Consider the following 13,099-nt stretch of genomic DNA (forward strand, 5'->3'; position numbering starts at 1 on the left):
AGTTGTTGAATTTCTGCCGTGTGTCCTACATGAAGCCCCCTCCTCCAGTTGCAAAAAACTGGTAAATCAGGTTTCATGGGGGATTGAGGAGATGTACTTGGCCAGTGGACAATAGGCTGGTGACATCATTCCCCACACATGGGGGCTGGACACACCTCTGGTAGCTAGAGAGATATAATAGAAGAGCACATGTGCTTGGGCTCTCTTGCTTCCTGGATGATGAGTGATGGACTTCTACCATCCTATGTAATGTATGACTATTGATTATACGTTATTTTAAGTGACTGTTTGTTTATATTTATTATCTTTTATTAAGTAAATTCATTTTTGTCTTATTCAATTTTCGTGTGAGCATTTATTTATTCATCACAATTCTTTGAACCGAAACAAAACACAAATGCATGGAGAGGGGAAATGGAAATAGAGGAGAACAGAACCAATACATATAGATGTGCACACCAAAGATGCAAAATACACACAAAACTACTTTATTGTCACGTAGAGCACAGACATAGTTAAAAATCAACAAAGACAACACCCCCATCTGTACATGAGCTAATTTAACCCCTTTCTGACATCAGACGTACTATCCCGTCTAGGTGACCTGGGCCAGTATGACATCCATGGGATAGTACGTCATATGCGATCAGCCACGCTCACGGATGGAGCGCAGCTGATCGAGTCCAGATGTCAGCTGATTATCACAGCTGACATCCGGCACTATGTACTAGGAGCAGTCACGAACTGCTCCCGTCAACTTGACCCCCGAAACACTGCGATCAGACAAGATTGCAGCGTTCCGGTGGCATAAGGAAGCATCGCGCAGGGAGGGGGCTCCCTTCGTGCTTCCCTGAGACCCTAAGAACAACGCGATGTGATCGTGTTGTTCCGAGGATCTCCTCCTGTCTCCTCCCTTCAGACCTCTGGATCCAAGATGGCCGCGGGCTCCTTCCGGGTCCTGCAGGAAGGTGACTTCTCAGTGCCTGCTGAGAGCAGGTGCTGAGAAACTTCCTGCACTGCCTGTCAGATCACTCATCTGACACAGTGCTCTGCAAAGTTTAAGATCAGCGATCTGACACTACATAGTGATGTCCCACCCTAGGACAAAGTAAAAAAAAAGCTGGAAGCCGTTTACTAAGCAGGAGGTACCCGTGCCAGAAAGCACTAACAAGGACCACCTGACGTAGGTGGAACTCGAATACCCAGAAGGAGGCACCTAAGCCAAAGGCTCTGCCCGGAACCAGCTGATGGTACTGGAACCAGGGGGACCTATTCAAGCTTGTGTTCCTAAGAACCAGCTAATGGTGCTAGAACTCAGTTAGGCAGCAGAAGGTCCACAGGAAAAAAAAAATTGCAAGGCCTTGAGCCGCCGTAGTTACTGAAAACCCACAGTCCAACAGGGGGAACTTGTCCTATTGGCACAACGGAACCAGCCTTCATTGCCAGTTCCAGCAGCCCACAAAGGAAGCACCTAAACTGCAGGCACCATAGAGTCGGCTAACCAGACCGCAACACGACAGGGCAACGGATTGGAGGCAAAGTGACCTTGACACTACCCAGAAACAGCTGGCGTGCTGGAACCGGGCTAGCAGGATGGAGTACCCGTGCCAAAGACACTTCTGAACAGCAACTGGCGGAGTTGGAGCCCAGGGAATGCAGGAGAAGCCGAGTGTAGGCCGAAGCCTGCACTGGAGGCAGTTTAATATCTGTTGTTGTGTCAGCGTGGCGGTCGGTCACATTGCCGGATACACAGCAGGGGAACAGCTGATGTTACTGAACCCCACTAACTCATGAGCGAGTGTTTTTCTCTGTGCAGCCAGCACTTCCGAGCACCAGCTGGCGGTATTGGAGCACAGGGAATCCAGGAGGAGCAGAGTGTAGGCCGAGGCCTGCACGGGAGGCAGTTTAATGTCTGTTGTTTTGCCAGCGTGGTGGTCGCAGGACACATTGCCGGATACACAGCTGGGGATCAGCTGACTTTACTGAAACCCAACAACAAGGCAGCAAGTGTTGACTGTGCAGACGGCACTTCCGGGTAGCAACTGGCGGTGTTGGAGCCCAGGGACAGCAGGAGGAGCGGAGTGTAGGCCGAAACCTGCACTGGAGGCAGTTTAATATCTGTTGTTGTGTCAGCATAGCGGTCGCAGGACACCTTGCCGGAAACACAGCTAGGGATCAGCTGACGTTACTGAAACCCAAGAACACAGCAGCAAGTGTTGACTGTGCAGACGGCACTTCCGGGCAGCAACTGGCGGTGTTGGAACCCAGGGACAACAGGAGGAGCGGAGTGTAGGTCGAAGCCTGCACTGGAGGCAGTTTAATATCTGTTGTTGTGTCAGCGTGGTGGTCGCAGGACACATTCCTGGATACAGAGCTGGTGATCAGCTGACATTACTGAAACCCAAGAACACGGCAGCAAGTGTTGACTGTGCAGACCGCACTTCCGGGCAGCAACTGGGGGTGTTGGAGGCCAGGGACAGCAGGAGGAGCGGAGTGTAGGCCGAAGCCGGCAATGGAGGCAGTTTAATATCTGTTGTTGTGTCAGCGTGGTGGTCGCAAGACACATTGCCAGATACACAGCTGGGGATAAGCTGACGTTACTGAAACCCAACACCACGGCAGCAAGTGTTGACTGTGCACAGGGCACTTCCGGGCAGCAATTGGCGGTGTTGGAGCCCAGGGACAGCAGGAGGAGCGGAGTGTAGGCCGAAGCCTGCACTGGAGGCAGTTTAATATCTGTTGTTGTGTCAGTGTGGCGGTCGCAGAACACATTGCAGGATACACAGCTGGGGATCAACTGACGTTACTGAAACCCAAGAACACAGCAGCAAGTGTTGACTGTGCAGACGGCACTTCCGGGCAGCAACTAGCGGTGTTGGAGCCCATGGACAGCCGGAGGGGCGGAGTGTAGGCCAAAGCCTGCACTGGAAGCAGTTTAATATCTGTTGTTGTGTCAGCGTGACAGTCGCAGGAAACATTGCCGGATACACAGCTGGGGATTAGCTGACGTTATTGAAACCCAAGAACATGGCAGCAAGTGTTGACTGTGCAGACGGCACTTCCGGGCAGCAACTGGTGGTGTTGGAGCCCAGGGACAGCAGAAGGAGCGAAGTGTAGGCCAAAGCCTGCACTGGAGGCAGTTTAATATCTGTTGTTGTGTCAGCATTGCGGTCGCAGAACACATTGCCGGATGAACAGCTGGGGATCAGCTGACGTTACTGAAACCCAAGAAAATGGCAGCAAGTGTTGACTGTGCAGACGGCACTTCCAGGCAGCAACTGGCAGTGTTGGAGCCCAGGGACAGCAGGAGGAGCAGAGTGTAGGCCAAAGCCTGCACTGGAGGCAGTATAATACCTGTTGTTGTGTCAGCGTGGCGGTTGCAGGACACATTTCCGGATACACAGCAGGGGAACAGCTGATGTTACTGAACCCCACTAACACATGAGCAAGTGTTTTTCTCTGTGCAGACAGCACTTCCAAGCACCAACTGGTGGTATTGGAGCCCATGGAATCCATGAGGAACAGAGTGAAAGCCGAGGCCTGCATGGCAGGCAGTTTAATGTCTGTTGTTGTGCCAGCGTGGCGGTCGCAGGACACTTTGCCGGATACACAGCAGGGGAGCAGATGACCTTACTGAACCCCAATAACAGAGGGGCAACTGTTGACTAAGCAGACAGCACTTCTGGGCAACAACTGACGGTGCTGGAGCCCAGGGACAACAGGAGGAGCGGAGTGTTGGCCAAAGCCTGCACTGGAGGCAGTTTAATATCTGTTGTTGTGTCAGCATGGCGGTCGGTCACATTGCCAGATACACAGCAGGGGAACAACTGACATTACTGAACCCCACTGACACATGAGCGAGTGTTTTTCTCTGTGCAGACAGCACTTCCGAGCACCAACTGGCGGTATTGGAGCCTAGGAAAATCAGGAGTAGCAGAGTGTAGGCCGAGGCCTGCACGGGAGGCAGTTTAATGTCTGTTGTTGTGCCAGCGTGGCGGTCGCAGGACAGTTTGCCGAATGCACAGCAGGGGAGCAGCTGACGTTACTGAACCCCAATAACAGAGGAGCGACTGTTGACTGTGCAGACAGTACTTCCGGGTAACAACTGGCGGTGTTGAAGCCCAGGGAAAGCAGGAGGAGCAGACTTTAGTTATTGTTGCACACACAGCAGGGGAACAGCTGACGTTACTGAACACCAATAACAGTGGAGCGACTGTTGACTGTTGTGAATTCTGTTGTCGGGCTCCCTCCTGTGGTCATGAATGGTACTTCGGCTGGTTCTGTCCATGGACTTCCTCTGGTGGGTGTTTCTGAGTTTCCTTCCACAGGTGACGAGGTTAATTCGTTAGCTGGCTGCTCTATTTAACTCCACTTAGATCTTTGCTCCATGCCACCTGTCAATGTTCCAGTATTGGTCTAGTTCTCTCCTGGATCGTTCTTGTGACCTGTCTTCCCAGCAGAAGCTAAGTTCCAGCTTGTATTTCTTTGGTTTGCTATTTTTCTGTCCAGCTTGCTATTTTTATTGTTGTCTTGCTTGCTGGAAGCTCTGGGACGCAGAGGGAGCGCCTCCGCACCGTGAGTCGGTGCGGAGGGTCTTTTTTGCGCCCTCTGCGTGGTCTTTTTGTAGGTTTTTGTGCTGACCGCAAAGTAACCTTTCCTATCCTCGGTCTGTTCAGTTAGTCGGGCCTCACTTTGCTAAATCTATTTAATCTCTGTGTTTGTATTTTCATCTTTACTCACAGTCATTATATGTGGGGGGCTGCCTTTTCCTTTGGGGAATTTCTCTGAGGCAAGGTAGGCTTTATTTTTCTATCTTCAGGGCTAGCTAGTTCCTTAGGCTGTGCCGAGTTGCATAGGGAGCGTTAGGCGCAATCCACGGCTATTTCTAGTGTGTTTGATAGGATTAGGGATTGCGGTTAGCAGAGTTCCCACGTCCCAGAGCTCGTCCTTTATTATCAGTAACTATCAGGTCATTCCATGTGCTCTTTACCACCTGTTCCATTATTGTCCTGACCACCAGGTCATAACAGTACAGGTGGCCCAAAGTACTAATGCATCTCAATAGAGGGATAAGAGAAGTTCTGAGACCATTTTTTTTTCTTTGCAGTGTGTTTTGTCTCTCTTTTCCCCTTTACCTCTGGGTGGTTCAGGACATAGGTGTAAACATGGACATTCAAGGTCTGTCCTCTTGGATGGATAATCTCACTACAAGGGTACAAAACATTCAAGATTTTGTGGTTCAGAATCCGATGTCAGAGCCTAGGATTCCAATTCCTGATTTGTTTTTTGGTGATAGATCTAAGTTCTTGAATTTCAAAAATAATTGTAAATTGTTTCTTGCCTTGAAACCTCGCTCCTCAGGTGACCCTGTTCAACAAGTACAGATCATTATTTCTTTGTTACGTGGTGACCCTCAAGACTGGGCATTTTCCCTTGCGCCAGGAGATCCGGCATTGCGTGATGTTGATGCGTTTTTCCTGGCGCTTGGATTGCTTTATGACGAACCTAATTCAGTGGATCAAGCAGAGAAAATCTTGCTGGCTCTGTGTCAGGGTCAGAATGAAGCGGAGATATATTGTCAGAAGTTTAGAAAGTGGTCTGTGCTCACTCAGTGGAATGAATGTGCCCTGGCAGCAATCTTCAGAAAGGGTCTCTCTGAAGCCCTTAAGGATGTCATGGTGGGATTTCCCATGCCTGCTGGTCTGAATGGCCATTCAGATCGATCGACGCTTGCGTGAGCGTAAAGCTGTGCACCATTTGGCGGTACTATCTGAGCATGGGCCTGAGCCTATGCAATGTGATAGGACTTTGACCAGAGCTGAACGGCAAGAACACAGACGTTGGAATGTGCTATGTTTTTACTGTGGTGATTCCACTCATGCTATCTCCGATTGTCCTAAGCGCACTAAGCGGTTCGCTAGGTCTGCCACCATTGGTACGGTACAGTCTAAATTTCTATTGTCCGTTACTCTGATTTGCTCTTTGTCATCCTATTCTGTTATGGCATTTGTGGATTCAGGCGCTGCCCTGAATTTGATGGACTTGGAGTTTGCTAGGCGCTGTGGTTTTTTCTTGGAGCCCTTGCAGTATCCTATTCCATTGAGAGGAATTGATGCTACGCCTTTGGCCAAGAATAAGCCTCAGTACTGGACCCAGCTGACCATGTGCATGGCTCCTGCACATCAGGAGGATATCCGCTTTCTGGTGTTGCATAATCTGCATGATGTGGTCGTTTTGGGGTTGCCATGGCTACAGGTTCATAATCCAGTATTGGACTGGAAATCTATGTCTGTGTCCAGCTGGGGTTGCCAGGGGGTACATGGTGATGTTCCATTTTTGTCTATTTCGTCTTCCACTCCTTCTGAAGTTCCAGAGTTTTTGTCGGATTATCGGGATGTATTTGATGAGCCCAAAGCCAGTGCCCTACCTCCTCATAGGGATTGTGATTGTGCAATTAATTTGATTCCTGGTAGTAAGTTTCCTAAGGGCCGATTGTTCAATTTATCTGTGCCAGAACACGCCGCTATGCGGAGTTATATAAAGGAATCCTTGGAGAAAGGCCATATTCGCCCGTCGTCATCACCGTTAGGAGCAGGGTTCTTTTTTGTGGCCAAGAAGAATGGTTCTTTGAGACCTTGTATTGAAAACCGCCTTCTTAATAAAATTACAGTCAAATTTCAGTATCCTTTGCCGTTGCTGTCTGATTTGTTTGCTCGTATTAAAGGGGCTAGTTGGTTCACCAAGATAGATCTTCGAGGGGCGTATAATCTTGTGTGTATTAAACAAGGCGATGAATGGAAAACAGCATTTAATACGCCCGAGGGCCATTTTGAGTACCTGGTTATGCCATTCGGGCTTTCCAATGCTCCATCAGTATTTCAGTCCTTTATGCATGACATCTTCCGAGAGTACCTGGATAAATTCCTGATTGTGTATTTGGATGATATTTTGGTATTTTCGGATGATTGGGAGTCTCATGTGAAGCAGGTCAGAATGGTGTTCCAGGTCCTTCGTGCGAATTCCTTGTTTGTGAAGGGGTCAAAGTGTCTCTTTGGAGTTCAGAAGGTTTCATTTTTGGGGTTCATTTTTTCCCCTTCTACTATCGAGATGGACCCTGTTAAAGTCCAGGCCATTTACGATTGGACTCAGCCGACATCTGTGAAGAGGCTGCAAAAGTTCCTGGGCTTTGCTAATTTTTATCGGCGCTTCATCGCTAATTTTTCTACTGTTGCTAAACCGTTGACTGATTTGACCAAGAAGGGTGCTGATGTGGTCAATTGGTCTTCTGCAGCTGTAGAGGCTTTTCAGGAGTTGAAGCGTTGTTTTTCTTCTGCCCCTGTGTTGTGCCAGCCAGATGTTTCGCTCCCGTTTCAGGTTGAGGTTGATGCTTCTGAGATTGGAGCAGGGGCTGTTTTGTCGCAAAGAAGTTCTGATGGCTCGGTGATGAAGCCATGTGCTTTCTTTTCTAGAAAGTTTTCGCCTGCTGAGCGCAATTATGATGTTGGTAATCGTGAGTTGTTGGCCATGAAGTGGGCATTCGAGGAGTGGCGTCATTGGCTTGAAGGAGCCAAGCATCGCGTGGTGGTCTTGACAGATCACAAGAATTTGAATTATCTTGAGTCTGCCAAACGGTTGAATCCGAGACAGGCTCGATGGTCGTTATTTTTCTCCCGTTTTGATTTTGTGGTTTCGTACCTTCCGGGCTCTAAGAATGTGAAGGCTGATGCCCTGTCAAGGAGTTTTGTGCCTGACTCTCCGGGTGTTCCTGAGCCGGCGGGTATTCTCAAAGAGGGGGTAATTTTGTCTGCCATCTCCCCTGATTTGCGGCGGGTGCTGCAAAAATTTCAGGCTGATAGACCTGACCGTTGCCCAGCTGAGAAACTGTTTGTCCCTGATAGATGGACTAGTAGAGTTATCTCTGAGATTCATTGTTCAGTGTTGGCTGGGCATCCTGGAATCTTTGGTACCAGAGATTTGGTGGCTAGATCCTTCTGGTGGCCGTCTTTGTCACGGGATGTGCGTTCTTTTGTGCAGTCCTGTGGGACTTGTGCTCGGGCTAAGCCCTGCTGTTCTCGTGCCAGTGGGTTGCTTTTGCCCTTGCCGGTCCCGAAGAGGCCCTGGACGCATATTTCTATGGATTTTATTTCGGATCTCACCGTCTCTCAAAAGATGTCGGTCATTTGGGTGGTTTGTGATCGCTTTTCTAAGATGGTCCATTTGGTACCTTTGTCTAAATTGCCTTCCTCCTCTGATTTGGTGCCATTATTTTTCCAGCATGTGGTTCGTTTACATGGTATCCCGGAGAACATCGTTTCTGACAGAGGTTCCCAGTTTGTTTCGAGGTTTTGGCGATCCTTTTGTGCAAGGTTGGGCATTGATTTGTCTTTTTCCTCGGCTTTCCATCCTCAGACAAATGGCCAAACCAAACGAACTAATCAAACTTTGGAAACATATCTGAGATGCTTTGTTTCTGCTGATCAGGATGATTGGGTGTCCTTTTTGCCATTGGCTGAGTTCGCCCTTAATAATCGGGCCAGCTCGGCTACTTTGGTTTCGCCGTTTTTCTGCAATTCTGGTTTCCATCCTCGTTTCTCTTCAGGGCAGGTTGAGTCTTCGGACTGTCCTGGTGTAGATACTGTGGTGGATAGGTTGCAGCAGATTTGGACTCATGTGGTGGACAATTTGACATTGTCCCAGGAGAAGGCTCAACGTTTCGCTAACCGCCGGCGCTGTGTGGGTCCCCGACTTCGTGTTGGGGATTTGGTTTGGTTGTCGTCTCGTTATGTTCCTATGAAGGTTTCCTCTCCTAAGTTTAAGCCTCGTTTCATTGGTCCGTATAAGATTTCTGAGGTTATCAATCCTGTGTCATTTCGTTTGGCCCTTCCTGCTTCTTTTGCCATCCATAATGTGTTCCATAGGTCGTTATTGCGGAGATACGTGGCGCCTGTGGTTCCATCCGTTGATCCTCCTGCCCCGGTGTTGGTTGAGGGGGAGTTGGAGTATGTGGTGGAGAAGATTTTGGATTCTCGTGTTTCGAGACGGAAACTCCAGTACCTGGTCAAGTGGAAGGGTTATGGTCAGGAAGATAATTCCTGGGTATTTGCCTCTGATGTTCATGCTGCCGATCTGGTTCGTGCCTTTCATTTGGCTCATCCTGGTCGGCCTGGGGGCTCTGGTGAGGGTTCGGTGACCCCTCCTCAAGGGGGGAGGGGTACTGTTGTGAATTCTGTTGTCGGGCTCCATCCTGTGGTCATGAATTAATAAAGGGGATGGGAGAACTACAATACCCAGATAGATTAGCGAAATTAGGATTATTTAGTCTAGAAAAAAGACGACTGAGGGGCGATCTAATAACCATGTATAAGTATATAAGGGGACAATACAAATATCTCGCTGAGGATCTGTTTATACCAAGGAAGGTGACGGGCACAAGGGGGCATTCTTTGCGTCTGGAGGAGAGAAGGTTTTTCTACCAACATAGAAGAGGATTCTTTACTGTTAGGGCAGTGAGAATCTGAAATTGCTTGCCTGAGGAGGTGGTGATGGCGAACTCAGTCGAGGGGTTCAAGAGAGGCCTGGATGTCTTCCTGGAGCAGAACAATATTGTATCATACAATTATTAGGTTCTGTAGAAGGACGTAGATCTGGGGATTTATTATGATGGAATATAGGCTGAACTGGATGGACAAATGTCTTTTTTCGGCCTTACTAACTATGTTACTATGTTACTATGTTACTATGAATGGTACTTCGGCTGGTTCTGTCCATGGACGTCCTCTGGTGGGTGTTTCTGAGTTTCCTTCCACAGGTGACGAGGTTAATTCGTTAGCTGGCTGCTCTATTTAACTCCACTTAGATCTTTGCTCCATGCCACCTGTCAATGTTCCAGTATTGGTCTAGTTCTCTCCTGGATCGTTCTTGTGACCTGTCTTTCCAGCAGAAGCTAAGTTCCAGCTTGTATTTCTTTGGTTTGCTATTTTTCTGTCCAGCTTGCTATTTTTATTGTTGTCTTGCTTGCTGGAAGCTCTGGGACGCAGAGGGAGCGCCTCCGCACCGTGAGTCGGTGCGGAGGGTCTTTTTTGCGCCCTCTGCGTGGTCTTTTTGTAGGTTTTTGTGCTGACCGCAAAGTAACCTTTCCTATCCTTGGTCTGTTCAGTTAGTCGGGCCTCACTTTGCTAAATCTATTTCATCTCTGTGTTTGTATTTTCATCTTTACTCACAGTCATTATATGTGGGGGGCTGCCTTTTCCTTTGGGGAATTTCTCTGAGGCAAGGTAGGCTTTATTTTTCTATCTTCAGGGCTAGCTAGTTCCTTAGGCTGTGCCGAGTTGCATAGGGAGCGTTAGGCGCAATCCATGGCTATTTCTAGTGTGTTTGATAGGATTAGGGATTGCGGTTAGCAGAGTTCCCACGTCCCAGAGCTCGTCCTTTATTATCAGTAACTATCCGGTCATTCCGTGTGCTCTTTACCACCTGGTCCATTATTGTCCTGACCTCCAGGTCATAACAGTTGACTGTGCAGACAGCACTTCCGGGCAAAACCTGGCGGTGTTGGAGCCCAAGGACAGCAGGAAGAGCGGAGTGTAGGCCGAAGCCTGCACTGGAGGCACTTTAATATCTGTTGTTGTGTCAGCATGGCGGTCGGTCACATTGCCGGATACACAGCAGGGGAACAGCTGATGTTACTGAACCCCACTAACTCATGAGCGAGTGTTTTTCTCTGTGCATCCAGCACTTCCGAGCACCAGCTGGCGTTATTGGAGCACAGGGAATCCAGGAGGAGCAGAGTGTAGGCCGAGGCCTGCACGGGAGGCAGTTTAAATGTCTGTTGTTTTGCCAGCGTGGCGGTCGCAGGACACGTTGCCGGATACACAGTAGGGGAGCAGCTGGCATTACTGAACCCCACTGAGGCAAATTAATGTCTGTTGTTGTGCCAGCGTGGCAGTCGCAGGACACTTTGCCGGATACCCAGCAGGGGAGCAGCTGACTTTACTGAACCCCAATAACAGAGGAGCGACTGTTGACTGTGCAGACAGCACTTCCGGGCAACAACTGGTGGTGTTGAAGCCCAGGGAAAGCAGGAGGAGCAGACTTTAGTTATTGCCGCACACACAGCAGGGGAAGAGCTGACGTTACAGAACCCCAATAACAGAGGAGCGACTGTTGACTGTGCAGACAGCACTTCCGGGCAACAACTGGTGGTGATGAAGCCCGGGGAAAGCAGGAGGAGCAGACTTTAATTATTGCCGCACACAGCAGGGGAACAGCTGACTTTACTGAAACCCAATAAGACTGGGTCATGTGTTGACTGTGCAGACAACACTTCTGAGCAGCAACTGGCATTGTTGGAGCCCAGGGATTACAGTTCATGTGGTAGAAACATGAACACAACAGGAGACCCGGATACCGTTGGCAATCAATTGTTTAATCTGGAAGAGGAGTGGTAATTTCCTGTGAGATTCAGGCCTTGTTCATTTTCAGAAAAGTAAGCTGGTCAACGTTATCGGAGGATAGTCGCATGCGACGGTCTGTTAGTACACCACCTGCGGCACTAAAGACGCGTTCCGATAATACACTAGCAGCAAGGCAAGCCAGCACCTCCAATGCATACTGGCTAAGCTCTGGCCATGTATCCAGCTTAGAGACCCAAAACTTGAAAGGGGAAGAGCCGTCTGGGAGTACACTGAGAGGGCAAGCCATGTAGTCTGTCACCATCTGACGGAAACGCTGCCTCCTGCTGACTGGAGCCGTCTGTGATGGTGTAGATAATTGTGGCGGGCACACAAAACTTTGCCACTGTTGGGCCATACTTGTCTTGCCTTGTGCTGAGGCACTGCTTCTGCTCCCTCTTTGTGCAGAGCTTCCTCCACTGCCTCGACACACAGAGCTGCTTTGTAAAGCAGTAGCAGCACTGCTCTCGCTTAGACTGGAGAAGATGATGGACTGCACCAGTGTGTCTTGGCATTTTACGCTCCCGGTTCAATGATGTTATGAGGTTTTGAAAGTTGTCCCGGTAGTGAGGATGTAGGAGGGTGTACACCCAATAATCAGCCTTGTTGAGAATGTGGGCGATGCGGCGGTCGTTACTCAGGTACTGCAGCATGAAAACAACCATGTGCTGCAGACTGCCAACTGGCCAAGAAACACTGTCCCCTGCTTGAGGTGTGACCTCTGCCTGCTCAGCATCACCCTACCCTCGCTCTACACACTGACTACTGGAGAATTGTGTAACTCCCTCCTCTGGACAGATGTCTTCCTCCTCAAAAGACGCCTCCTCATCCTCCTCACAAAGTGTCCCCTGCCTAGGCCTTTGTGAGGAACCACATCGCGCAGACTGTCCAGAAGCAGATTGTGTTTGTGACTCCTCATCCTCCAACTCTTCCACAACATCATCCCTTAGCGCTTGCAGTGTTCTTTCAAGCAGGCAGATAAGGGGGACAGTCATGCTGACTAGTGCATCATCTGCACTCGTCATCCGCGTGTAATCATCAAAGGCACGCAAAACCTGGCAGATGTCCTTCATAGTGACCCACTCAGTGGTTGTGAAGTCTGAACGGCGCGCAGTGCTACTTCTTTGTGCCTGATGCAGCTGGTACTCCATTACTGCTGGCTGCTGCTCACACAACCGCTCCAACATACCATCGAAACCTTCAAAAAGAACCTGAAGACCCACATCTTCAGACAAGCCTACAACCTGCAGCTACCACCGATCGACCAAACCGCTGCATGACCATCTCTACCCTCACCTACTGTATTCTCACCCATCCCTTGTAGATTGTGAGCCCTCGCGGGCAGGGTCCTCATTCCTCCTGTACCAGTTATGACTTGTATTGTTTAAGATTATTGTACTTGTTTTCATTATGTATACCCCTCCTCACATGTAAAGCGCCATGGAATAAATGGCGCTATAACAATAAATAATAATAATAATAATAACATATGTAATGTTGAATTCCACCTGGTGGGTAGGTCACATATGATGCGATGTTCCGGAAGGCGTATTCGGCGCTGCAGAGCTGCAATGCGCGATCTTACCATGCTGGAACGCCGCAATTGAGCACACTCTAGGCAGACCTTGTGCAGCAGTGCAGCAAGATCC

This window comes from Ranitomeya imitator, chromosome 1, assembly GCF_032444005.1.
Source record: "Ranitomeya imitator isolate aRanImi1 chromosome 1, aRanImi1.pri, whole genome shotgun sequence".
Lineage (NCBI taxonomy): Eukaryota > Metazoa > Chordata > Amphibia > Anura > Dendrobatidae > Ranitomeya > Ranitomeya imitator.